This window comes from Cupressus sempervirens, chromosome 10 (genome assembly GCF_028749045.1).
Source record: "Cupressus sempervirens isolate cs-2001-9-10 chromosome 10, ASM2874904v1, whole genome shotgun sequence".
Taxonomy (NCBI): domain Eukaryota; kingdom Viridiplantae; phylum Streptophyta; class Pinopsida; order Cupressales; family Cupressaceae; genus Cupressus; species Cupressus sempervirens.
Genome location: NC_143127.1, coordinates 727,719,821 through 727,733,642, shown reverse-complemented (window position 1 = coordinate 727,733,642; position 13,822 = coordinate 727,719,821). Strand labels below are relative to the sequence as shown.

Genomic DNA, 13,822 nt, shown 5'->3' with positions numbered 1-13,822 from the left:
ATGGCAGTGGCTTGCCAATTTATCCAATATCCCTTGATTAGCAGGAGGAGACTTTAACATAATTGAGGTATACCTTAAGATAAATGTGGAAGCTTAATGTTTGAATGGAAAGGAAATGAACACTTCTACTGGTCTAGAATGTTGAGCAAGCTCAATCTCATTGGTCCCTCACCAAATTGAAACATCAATTGTTAGGAATCTAGTAGACTTTGTCAAAATTTCAAAAAGGGGATAATATAATATGTTCTAGACTTGACAGAGTTTATTATGATAAAAAACTATTCATATTCTTCAAACCTTCTAATAGCAATCCTATCCATGTTCTACCTTACTCTCTGACCATCATCTTCTTTTAATCAAAACTCTCAAAATCAAACCCCTCGTCTCGATCAGTAATAATTTGTAGTCCTTTTCTCTTAAATCTTTCTTACTGAATGATCAAGATGTCCTTGCAGCATCTAAAATTATACAATGGTGTTATTATACCATCTTTAGGCATGAAAACTCCATCATAAGGTGGAATCAGACTGTCAAAACCTGGCAAATATTATTCAAGACTATGGGGGAGAAAAAACCAAGGATGCTAAAGCTTTGGAACTCTCCATGGTTAACTCTCTATATGCAGTTGAAGCCTCTCTCCAAGATTAGCTTTATTAGTCCCAATATCTTGAGATGGTTACCAAGATTAAGCATGAGTTGAGGAAGATGAAAACCAAAAAGATTTAGGGGGCATAATTTAGTCTAGGGCCAACTAGTTGGACATGAGGGACATAGGCTCTAAGTTTTTTATTAAAGTAGTGAAAGTTAAGGAAGCTAAAGACGAGATTGATTGTGTGTGGGAGAATGGTTCCAACTACACATATGAAAAAGGTATCCTTGGTGCTTTCACCCAATTCTATAAGAATTTATTCTCCTTAGAAGATAAAGGGGTGGACATGGATAATTCTAGGAGCAAGATTAAATATATTATCCCTAAGAAATTATCAAAAAGAAACTCAACATTACTAAATGTGCTTATCTCTCTTAAAATTTTTAAATATGTCATCTCCAACATGAGTAAAGAGAAAGCTCCTTGACTGGATGGAATTACAGTTGATTTTTTTCAAAGTCAATAAAGACAGGATTAGCCCCGTCTTATTAGAACTGAACCTATTTTCACTTTAGGAGGCCTCTATGGGATCAATCATTAATTCAAGCCTCGTTAAGCTTATTTATAAAAGAGGTGATTAAAGCCTAATTTAAAACTAGAGACCCATCACACTCCTAAATGTAACTTATAAAGTCTTGGTTAAGATATTGGGCTCTAGATTAGTCTTTATCCTTCCTAAACTTATAAGAATGACACATATATGTTCTATCAATGGTACTTATATATTGTAAAATCTCCTCACCTACTAGAAAAATATCAATTGGGCCAGATATGTTAGGATTAATCTTAGACATAAATAAAAATTACATGCAAATATAAACAATACCAGAAAAATAATAGATTGCACAGAAGAGAACATGAGACACCAAGATTTAATGTGGTTCACCCAATCCTTAGGTTATGTCCACCAAACAATGAGTGCAATATTATTATGATATAGTGACTACAACCTGATTATAATTTATAATCCTTTAAAGCTCAATACCACCACAAGAAACAACTTTCACATCACACATTATGAAAATCCCTAATCCTAAGCCCTTTTATACAAGTATTTTTGTCACTTTAGGGTTAAATTTAGTTACAACATGTTGGCCATAAATTGGTGAATAAATAATAGCAAATAAAAAATTGGGCCGATGCCCTGAACCCCAAAGAATTTATGAAGTATGTATAGTACTTCCTTGAGTAGTCACTAGAAACTAACAATCTTCCACTTGGGGACTAATCAAACTCCACACCAAACAATAATCTCGCACTTGGAGACTAATCCTATAGCAATACCACTACCACATTGGGATCCCATTGCATCAAACCACCCTAGACTTTGCTGGGTTTTTATGATTGTTCAGTCTAAAAGACCAACCTAAGCTAAAGAGAAGTTCAACTTCTCCCTTGTCTCTACCTTTGTAAATATATCTACTAGATTTTCATCTAGATGTATCTTGTCTAACTTTAACTATTCATCATTCAAAACTGACCAAGTGAAATAATACCAGAACTGTATGTGTTTTGTTTTTGAATGTAGAGCTAAATCTTTTCAAGATTAATGATACTCTAACTATCTATAAGTAAATAATTATCCTTCTGAGGGTGTCCCAATTATTCTACGAATAACTAAAGCCATATCATCTCCTTGGCTACCTTTATAGCAGCAACATACTCTACCTCTATAGTGGACAAAGCATTAACCTTTTGTAACATAGAAACCCAACTCACTGCTTCCCAAACAAAATAAATACAATACTTCCTTGATCAGTCACCACAAACTAACAATATATTTAGGACAAGAAATCAAGAGGGTTTTTGTAGGATTATTGTGTGCCAACAAGTGGTGATTTAAAAAATATGTAGTTTTGAAATACGTCAAAGTATTTCAAAATCTATTCCAACTTTTTTCCCATCCATCTTGATACCAAACTAAAATCTTAATACCTTTATAGGGCCTAATCTATATTTGAATACCAACATTACATGGTCATCTTCAAAAAATTCACAAAAATGTGTTTTTGGCTTGTTCTTGTGTGTTTTTTACTTCAAACATGTATCTAATGACATTTTTCCACCCAAATTTGACGAAACAAAAAGGGTTTCTTAAAAGTGTTCTCCATAAATGTAATTCCTATCAAATTATGAGTTGAATAAGTAATTATTACTTATTTTCTAATCGAGTAATGTATAAAGTTTTGATTGACACACTGATTGAAAAACAACTATAACTTTCAAATTGTACAACATTTTTCAAATCAAAAAGATGCCTCACATTCTATGCTTGTTCTACTATAGGGGGAAAAAAGAAATATTAAATTTTACAATGAATTGAATTAGTTAAGGTGGCTAGACATGATTAATTCCAAAATTATTATAGTAGAAAATTCATAATCAATTATTATTTAGAATAAAAATAGCCAAAAATATGTGTCACATCTAGGCATGAGATTACTTCTTATATCTAGAATGTTGTAGTGCCTACCCCTAGTTCACATTTCTATTATAATTGCTGAACTCTTTTAGGCCAATTTCATGTTTGTTGTTTATTAGCATTACTTTTAGATTATAAGATATTGTTTCAGACTCAGATGATATATGATGAGATTACTTGGTACTCTATACTTCATGTGTGCATGATGATTATTACAATGCTGTTAAGTTATTGATGATGTTTAGTTAGATGTATTATCATATGTGTTTTCTTATGGATACTTACGACATACTACATGTGTATGGTGTGTGTGTTGTTTTCTTTATGTATGGCATTTCTGATGTGATTAAGGAAGGGATTTGTAGTCATCTGTTAGTTGGGATCTACATGATGCACCACTTCCTGCCATTGCCTATTTAGCTTAGTATATATTATGTTTGTACTTGCATGGATTTATGTAGGTTGCAGGTATCGAGTATCGACTTCCCTGAAGTGCCAGGATGAGCATACCCTACCACATTATCTCAATGGTAAGAGAGGGGAGATAGATTCTTATGTCCAAATCATAAACCTTTAAGCCATTTGTCCTAATTGACAAGTATATGAGTCGAGTACCCTCCGAATTCATTGGATGATGTTAATTTGTGATTATAACTCTTTAGTTTGATTTTGTATGTGTTTTTCTATGATGGGTTTTCGTAATGAGTCTTTGGTAGATTTTCTATTAATTAAGTCTAACTAAAAGATTAAATTAATGATTTAATCTAATGGAAAATTATAGTGATATTTTAATATTTGATTATATTTAATTAATTAAAAAATCAATTAAATAAAAATAATTAAATTTAAAGATAAATTTATAAGTATAAACTTAAAACATGATAATATTTATTTAATTTAATAATAATATATTCAGAGTTGATTTTTAAATAAATGCTAAATATTATTATTATTTGAGTTAATAAATATTTTATCAAATTAAGTTTCGAAAATAAATTAAAAAGTGAAAAAATATTAAATTATTAAAATGTTTTAAGATCGCATGATTTATGCATGAGGTTTAAAAGTTAATAAAATTAATTGAAAGCGAAGTCAAGTGAAAATTAAATAAAGTTATTTTAATCATTCTTTTAACGTGCATTAAAAAAAGATTAATGCAAGATTTAAAAAAAAGATTAATAAAATTTAATATTGAGTTAAGGAATGTGAACAAGGAGTTCTCCCGGGTGAATGCATCATCGGTGCCCTGATTTAAGGAGAGGATTCCTTATCACCAATGGAAAGGTTCATTTGCGAAAAAGACAAATTTGGATGCAAATTTTGGAAGCAAAATTGGAAGCAAATTTTGGAAAGGAATTTCTGGGAAAGTTTCAAAGAGATAGATTTTTGGATAGAATTGATTTCTCTTCAATTTTCGAGTGGTTGCGTATTCACATCAGGCTCAGGTAGGGTCTTGTGTTTTGACCACTAAATTAATTATGTAATTTAATATATTCTATCTACTTTGTGCTTGTAGAAATTCACTTCTCAAATTTTATGTATGAATCTTGCCACCCTTTGTTCTGAATCTTTGTTATTCAATTTCATCTGTAAATTTGGATTGAAAAACTATTTAGAGAACCTCAATGTTCAATTGAAAGAAATTAGTTTTCAATTGGCGAGGGTTTGAAAGAAAAATAAATTAATATTGAAAAATTATTGGCTTTTTGGAAATTGAATAGGAAAGGTTTTGGGTTAAATGAAATAATTTTAGTTGGAAAAATTCAACCAGTTGGTCGTAGATCATCTATCACATTTGGGTTGAAATTTTTATTAAAAAAATATAATAAAAATAAAAATATTGATTGATATCAATTTTATTACAATTAATAAAATTTAAATTAAAAATAAATATATTTAAAAGTTTGGGAGGGGTTTCAATATATATATATATATATATATATATATATATATATATATATATATATATATATATATATATGGGAGGGAGAAAGGGGGGTGGGGGGCTGGTGGCCCACACCTACCCTAAATTATATTTAAAAAATTAAAATTAAAATTTTATTTTATATATATATATATATAAAATAAAATTTTAATTTTAATTTTTTAAATATAATTTAGGGTAGGTGTGGGCCACCAGCCCCCCACCCCCCTTTCTCCCTCCCATGGCTATATTAATGCTAGCTTGCACAAATAGCTGTTTCACCCAGTAGTAGTTTGTCTACAGCCGCACTGCCATACAAAAAGCCAGTGGGCTTTTTAAACATACGCTTGTATATTTAATTTTTTTAATATATATTTTATATTAATTTAATTTAATTAAACTTTTTTTAATAATAATTTATTAATTATTAATAAAGTTTAATTAATAAATTTATTATTAATTGTGTAATTAATTAACTAATTAGTAAATGTTATTTATTTAAAAAGATTTAATTCATAGTTTAAATATTAATAAGTTTTAAATATGAAATGTGAATAAATTATTATTAATAATTCTTTTATTAATAAATTAATAATTGTTTTATGATAATTTAATGTAAATTATTTTAAAATAAACAATTATTATGAGATTTAATAATAGTTAATTAATATTGACAATTAAGTTATTATTAAAATGTTTTAGAATCTAGGTGTGAATTATATACTTTATTAATTAATGTAATTAAAACGTGATTTAGTTAGGATTAATTAATAAGGGTAATTGTTGCTTTAAGTTTTAAATTTATTAAAATTATTATAATATTGATCTTAATAGAATTGTAGATTATTTTCTTGGAAAATCAACAAGCATTATTTTTAATAATTTAAATAAATAAGGTACCCTTAGATTTTTTTAGGAAGATGTCTTAAAAGTTGATTAGGGGTAATTGAACAAATTATCTAAAGATAAGAATGGGTTAATTGTAAGGGTTAAATGTGACAACTTATTACTTGAACATATATGAAATTGGAATTTAAACTTTACTGCAAAACTAAAACTATGTGTTTTGAAATCAAATCAACTATGAAACTATGATGTTTTCTATGTACTATTTATGTTTTGGGTTTGGGTGGTCCTAGAGTGTTGACCAGTTTAGGACGTTTGCCAAAGGCTCAAGGGTTATGTGATTGTGTTGTCATGTTGATTTGATCTCAATCTTTTTAACCCAACCATGGTAATGCGATAGCATGCTCTATGATGTGTGTGGTTTATTGATTGTTAATGTTTTCCCACCTTCTTGTGTGAAGCTAAGGTGTACGTATATGAGATACCTGACTTAACCATTTTTGAGTCATCAATTAGTTATATTTGATTTTCCTTCTAGTCACTTTGAGAGGACTGAGATATTTTGCATGATTTGTTTATGATGATGTCATGTTGTGAACATGTTTCACTTGACCATGTTGGAGTCTTCGATCAGTATTATTTTGGGATGCGTTCTGGTTGCTCATTGAGAACCAATGGATATTGTGATTTACTTTGGGATAATTTCTAGTTTCTCATTGAGAACCAATGTATATTGTGATCTATTATTTGATGTCTTCTAGTTGCTCATTGAGAATTGTTGTGGTCATTATGATTATCTTTTGGTGCTTTTTAGTTGCTCATGGAGAACTAATGTGATTATTGTGGATTATACTTATGATGCTTTCTAGTTGCTTGTACAAGACTGAGGTGATCTTATGTGATTATTGATTTGTGCTTTCATTGAGCCTAGGGTAGGTTATCTATATGTAGTGTCAGGAAGTGGCTTGCAATGGGGGACAGAACCCTAAGTGGCTGCTAGGGGAACCCATTGTAAGTTGTTTTAATAAGTGATAACATTACACTAAATACTAACTTAAATGAACCTAATAAGATTAATTGTATGTTCTCACCCATGCCTCAAGTGCTAGTATAGACTAGGATGGGAGTAGAGAGAATTCTTGGTTACAACCTTTCATTCTGTAGTATGCCTCGTCAGTATGTGAGGATACTAGTGGCTACATAGTGATCACTAGGGACCCTAGAGACCTAAGCTAACTGCTAGGATAAATCCTACATGATTCATGTGATGACACTTGCCTACTTACATAGTAGATTTCCTATGTGTCTTGTGTGCCTCTGGGTCTAGATGTCAATCTATGTTGGAACCCTTGAGTTAGAATGCTTTTTAGATTTTTTGGACTTTGAGAGTACTTGTGATATGTGATTTGATATCTTATTTGGGACTTGAGACTATCTCCTCAACATGGTGGGAGTGGGCCATTTAGATTCCATGTGGTCGAGTGGTAGTGCTTTTTCACTCTTACCATTGAGATCTATCTGTAGTCATTTTGGTTGGAGCTTCTTGTGATGTTTGTTTATCATGTTCAAATGATGTTATTTATTGATGCATTTACTTATATTGATGATTATCATGTTAGATTTCTTTATGCATATGTTGTAGTATTTTTTAGGAGTGACATCCCTATTACTATAGTACTGACAATCTTATCAGTGACTTGGGATGTTACGCACAGGGGATGGCTAGGGCCCACGATGGTCTAATGATGTTATTGATGGTTGGGAGGAACCGCGCACTTGGTTAGTTGTATTTTATGTTGGATAGTTGTATTTCATCTTGTATGTTATATCTTTTATGATGGATGGATGTATCATGTAAGTTATTGGTTTTATTATTTTTATTGTACTTTGTATCATGGATCTGAAGGGGTTGATGTAATTCTATTTTTACATATGTATATTCTTTTAGCCTTTCATACTGTGTGACATGTACATCGAATGATTGAGCATTCTAAATTAATTTTCCAAGTGGCATTTGAAACAAATGTGTATTATGGACTTTGGACTTTTTGATTATTCTTTCATGTGGATGTGGTAGTGATAGACTTAGTGTTAGAGTAGTTTTAAATGTAATTCAACGTCATGGATCCTTAAGGAATGTAACCTATTATGTATTCTTTTAGTTGGTTGTATGTTATTGATTCCACTACTATGTGTTTGATGTGCATGTTATACTTTCTTACTTCAAAAAAAACTATTGGCAAACTTAGTAAAACTTTAGGTCATTTCTTTTGGGTCACTTGGCAGGGTGTTACAAATGTTATTTAAAAATATTATCATTTGATTTTGATTAAGGTGGTCAAACATATGTCTACTTCTTATTTTTATCATAGCATTTTGTACTATTGCGTTAAATTTAAAATTATTTACCAATCAATTTTAACTTTTTTTAGATAAGACCTAGTAGCCTAGAACCTAAATTCAATTTCCTAAAGATTCTTTTTTCTCAACTTTTTGAAAGAAAGTTCATAAAAAGTTGAAAATTATGTGTCAAGTTGACATAACCCTAATTTTTTGATTTTTCATTGCCACTTAATGCTATAGTTTGGTTGATCATGATCCTACACATACCTAGGATGTTACTAATAAATTATGAGAAAGCCTATGATGAGTGGAGATTAATTTTCATGATGGTGAAAGCATTAGGCTTTTCTGAAACATATATGCATATGTGAAAATTCTCTTGATTCTAATGTGTTAATAGAGGTGAATGGTATGAGATCAGAATGCTTTGAACTTTGAAGGTCCATTAGGTAGGGATTCCTCCTTTTCCCAGTACTCTTTCTAATAGCTACAAAAGACTTAGACTACTTACTAAGGGATAATTCTCTATCTCTTAAGGTTTAATGCACTCTCTTAACAAATGGGAATGAGATTTCAAATATCCAATTTCTAAATGAGACAAAAATTTGATTCAAATGTTATGAGGCTAATATGAAACACATGATGATTAAGTTGGATATATTTTATATATCTTCTAGAAGAAAATTATCAGTTTCTAAGTCCATCCTTCTAGGTTGGGACCCTAATCCTCCTTCATGGTGCAAAAAATATGATATAAGTTGGGGAGGCCCTAACTAGGTAGTGAAATACCTTAGAATTTCCCTTTCCATCAACCCTAGTATTAATGACATATGGAATTAGGGAAGAGAGAAAATCAGTGGAAAACTTCACAAATGGAATACTATGTTTCTATCCTTAGTAGGAAGAGTGGAGGTATGTTAGAATATTCTCTCCAACTTTACTATTTACTTCTCATGAGCATAGCTCTTTAATTTTAATCAATTTTGAATTTCTACAAAAAATAATCTTAGACTTTTGCTGGTTTGATGGGAAGGGTACACTCATGCTGTCAGGTGGGACTAGTGTACAAAAAGTAAGGAATTAGGTGGTCTTGGACTAAAAGACTTGAGAGCTCAAGGCATAGCTTTAGCTGTGAAATGGATTCCTAAAGATATAGAAGGGGATTAACCTTGGAAAATTCATATCAGACATAATTTTAATAGAGGTTATCTATGTGGAGAAAAGTAACAAAATATTCTAAATGTATTAGATATTCTAGTTTTGGAATGTAAAACAGCAGGTCGGGGGTCCAATGTTTTCAAAGAAATCTAGAAAAGCTAGGCTAAAGTGAGACCCGTGCTGGGTACTATTATGAGAAAAGAGGATGGTAACATCTAGGGTGGAAATAGTTCTATTTGGTGGAACCTAAAAAGAAATACTAAACCTCTAGCCCTAGTACAAGGTTGCTCAATAAAAAATGGGCCAAAGATGGTATAAAGAACTTTAAAGACATTTTGTGCAATGGTAATCTTATAGATTGGATATAACTTAAGTCCATAAACTCCCTACATGAATCCCAAATGAAAAATTACTCTGATTATAAATTGTCTCAATGCTTTAGGGGTCAAAAGGGTTTTTTTCTCTACCGATTCCTACTCATTCTAGTTGAATTGGCCTAACTCCTCTCCCTTACACCTTGTTAAGTCCAAATATGTCTATTGCATCCTTACCTCCAACACTTCTATCCTTGATCATCTTAATCTAGATGGAATCTCTTCTTTTCCCATAATGACTAGGAACAAACCCTTATCCATCTTTGGGCTAGGCCTATTGAGCCTAAAATTGCTTTCTTTCTCTAGAGATTATTTTTGCATAAGTGTCCCTTAACTAAGCCAGAAGTGGAACCTAATATTTGTGCTAATTATGGTCATTTTGAATCCGTTTCTCATGTATTCTTCCAATGCCCTTTTGCCCTAGATATATGGCATATGTTTGATTTTGTATTTGATACCAATTTTAATGTTGAGAACATTATATATGGTAAAATATGTTGCAGCTACAATAATCTGAATGTGTTCTAGTCTATTCTCTCTTCATTTATACTCCAGTGTTTATGGAAATTGACAATAATATAATATTTTAAGGTAAAGAAAGAATTTTTATTGAGACTCTGAGGAGAGTCATAAGGGCTGACATTGTTGTGCAATTAATAGCCATCTTCAAACATAAGGAGGAACAATTCCAAAAATTCATGCTGGAAGTAAAGGACTATTGACTAAGAACAATCTCTAGTATGGGTTTACTACAAAGAAGGAGAAAGAAAGAAGCACTCTGGAAGACAACTTCAATGTTCTTTTTATGTATCTCATGTAGAAGATCTGAAGGGAAGGTAACTAGAGGATACAAGCAAAGGAAAGAAAGGATCCATCAATGCTATTTATCCCTTCTCATGTGAGGTTTACTACCTCAAAGTCAAGTGAAGAGGAGAAAGAGTAATCCTTATGTTCTATTGTATAAGGAGCACACTAGTCCTTTAAACTCTCCACATCAGCTCAAGGGCTAAGTTTTGTTATCTTTTTTGGTTGGTTAGCTAGTGCTGACAATTGGACATTCTGTATAAAACTCTCTTTGCTCACTTGATATGAAATTATAATTAAAAATGATATATATATATATATATATATATATATATATATATATATATATATATATATATATATATATATATATATATATATATATATATATATATATATATATATATATATATATATATATATATCTTTAATATCATAAAATGTGTATTATTTAATAGCTATATAAAAGGGAAAATATAATATAAATATATTGATGTAATATATGATGAATATCTAAATATTTTGTGTTTTATCTTGAACATTTTTAATAAATATTTATATTTGCAAGTACTTAATATTATAATTAATATAATATCTAAATAAATTATACTCTAATAAAAATTAGAATTAATATGAATAAAATTTTAAAAATGAAAGTAAAAATCAATTAAGGATTTATAAATTATTTATGTTATTGATTTCTATTATTATATAATAGTTCTAATAGTATACATATTTAATCTAATATATAATAGTTATTTTAATTTTTTTTTTTTGAAAAAATAATATAAGTTTAGTCAAATTTCTATCTAAATGTATTTTGTACATCAACTTTAGCATATTAGTTTTCAAGAATTTCTATGCATTCGCAAAAAGAGCTTATATCCCAAAATATTTTAGCCAATTTTAATTGGATGAAAGTACATACATTAATCACTTGTTAAGAAATGCTCAATACCTATAGTTCCAAAGTGTACGAGAGGAACTAACAAAGCCTATGAGAGAAACTAGCAAGTAAGTGCCCATATCCTATATATATAAATAGAAGTGTTAAATACATAAAAAATTGTGATATACAATTCAATTCTACGAGCACACAACGATTGACAAACTCTTACAATAACATTGGGCTAAGCAAACTGCATAAACCATAAACTGAGGTGAAGGGAGGTGGGGTCTATATTGGACAATACATTTAGGTCAAACCTTGTGTGGACTACTTCAACTTCACCTCCAAGTGAGTTTCTATTGAGGCATGCGTGTTTCTAGTTATTAGCTTTTACATTTAAAATAATAATAATAATAATTGTGGTGTTAGATGAGCAAGCAGTGAACACTCATTGAAACATGTTTAATTAGGGAATCTTCCTCTTGTAATCATGCATTTTTATTATTAAACAATTTAAACAACATATCTAATGACTAATTATTTTTCATATAACTCTTAAGTAAAAATAAATTATAACAAGAGTTCTACTTATTAAGTTGGAAGGCTTTGTACAGTACTAGCAATCTTCAATGTAAGCACTTTTCATTTTTTTAATTTACAACTAGTATTTGTTCCACTTTACAAAATATGGTTTACAATCTTCTTATGCTTATGCTATAAATTAGATAAAATTAAAATAAATTCAAAACATTTATTACCATTGTTTATTTTATTACTATGATTTTTTTACTATAATTTTTTTTACTTTGATTTTTTTCAATATAATTTTTATACAATTTAAGACGAATTTTAAAATTTAAGATTTTTATGTTTTTTTTAGATTTAAGATTTCTATGAGTTAGTATTAAGAGATAGTATATATAAAACAAATACAAGAGTTTATTCATAGATTTTTCTTGACTTATTTTTTTAAAAAAATTGAATTAATTTTTTTAAAGTATGCTTGTTTATAAAATAATAAAATATGACAATAATTTTTTTGAGTTGTAAAAGCAGTTTTTTGAATCATGTAGAATATTACATAGATTCTATTTGCCCTAATCATCCTCTAGGAGAATGAGATATCCTTATTCTTCCACCCCACCTGACAAGGCTCGGGAGCATAAATTACAGTCCATATATATGTAGGTTCTGAATCAACCTCTGCGTCAAGTGCAGTTACAGGTTTACATTTAAATATTGTAAAAGCGGCACACGTCTGCTTCTTTGCCAATACTACTATTTGATTTGTATGTAGCTTGAAAGCTTAAAGCAGAACTACTCTTTTATGCTTAGGTTAAATTATTTTTGTCAAATTAGGTGAGAGAAAAGTAAAAAATAAAATATCTTAGGTGAAATTATTTGTCACAACTCAGATAATCATAGAAAGAGTAGATCTTGAATTTAGGGTGTGGTACAGACTATCATTACCATTCACCTGGAATTATGTAGCATTTGGGTGGCATTGAAGAGTAATCCTAAAACCGTAGGAGGACTGCCAATGTTTGTCCATCTCCATGATGGTTTTTCCCTTGGAAATAGCCAATCGGTTTGGGTTTCACAGTGGTCAATCTATTAAGAAATAGAGCTATAGCTTCACAAGTAGCTCATTGGTTTTGGATCAAATGTTCTTGCTATCTTCCTGAATCTATGGTTTGCACCTCAGTAGAGTCGAAATTATTATAGCCAATCCTCTTTCACAAAATGAATCACTCAAATTTGCCAATTGAACAGCACGTGGTCTCTAGAAACACTACCTTGTAATCTCAGCATGCATGTGATGTGAAATAAAGAGAACTCAAATTTATGGATTTTTTTTCCACTGAAAATAAAAAATCTACAGCAACAAATCCAAATGGCCAATTGAAAAATGAGAGTTACTTGCGAAAATATTCAACTTAATAAAAATATTACTATTACACTGCTTCCAGAAAACAAATTAATGCATAAAAGTTTTGTAAAAACACAAGACTCGGGCTTAAAGGCAGGGATGCATAAATGCACATTTTAATTATTTACTAATATTATTTAAATGATTCTCATAATAATATGTTGTGATCTAATCTATAGTGAGCTATTCATTTTCTGTTTAGAAAACTATGTATATGGATTCATTCACTTCTATAGGATACTTTGCGTCTATCAATGTATATTAAAAATTAACAATCAATATAACCAAAAAAAATGAAAAAGTCTCATTTAAATCAATTGTTATTCATCCTTGCAAACTCAATTTTGTTTCTTTTTTTATCATGGCTCCGGCCAACGGTGACCCAGTTGTTTTTGGTGTGCACGCTGCTACTTCAGACTGCCATGGCACCACCTTCGAACAAACACCCGCACAAGTTTGTCTCGAAGGTCTTTCATGAGGTAA

The 13,822-nt window shown here is 30.1% G+C and overlaps 1 long non-coding RNA gene across 2 annotated transcripts in view; it reads left to right on the top strand.

Annotated features, from left to right (window-relative positions):
* LOC149535892 (uncharacterized) overlaps window positions 1-7,865 on the top strand; it is a 20,464-nt gene extending 12,599 nt beyond the window's left edge. Inside the window, exon 2 of one of the 2 annotated variants that reach the window (XR_016356885.1) lies at window positions 7,557-7,865. This is a non-coding gene — a long non-coding RNA (uncharacterized LOC149535892). Of the gene's footprint in view, window positions 1-7,534 lie in introns of both variants that reach the window. The other variant, XR_016356884.1, reaches the window with a different exon arrangement.
* The last annotated feature ends 5,957 nt before the right edge of the window (window positions 7,866-13,822 follow it).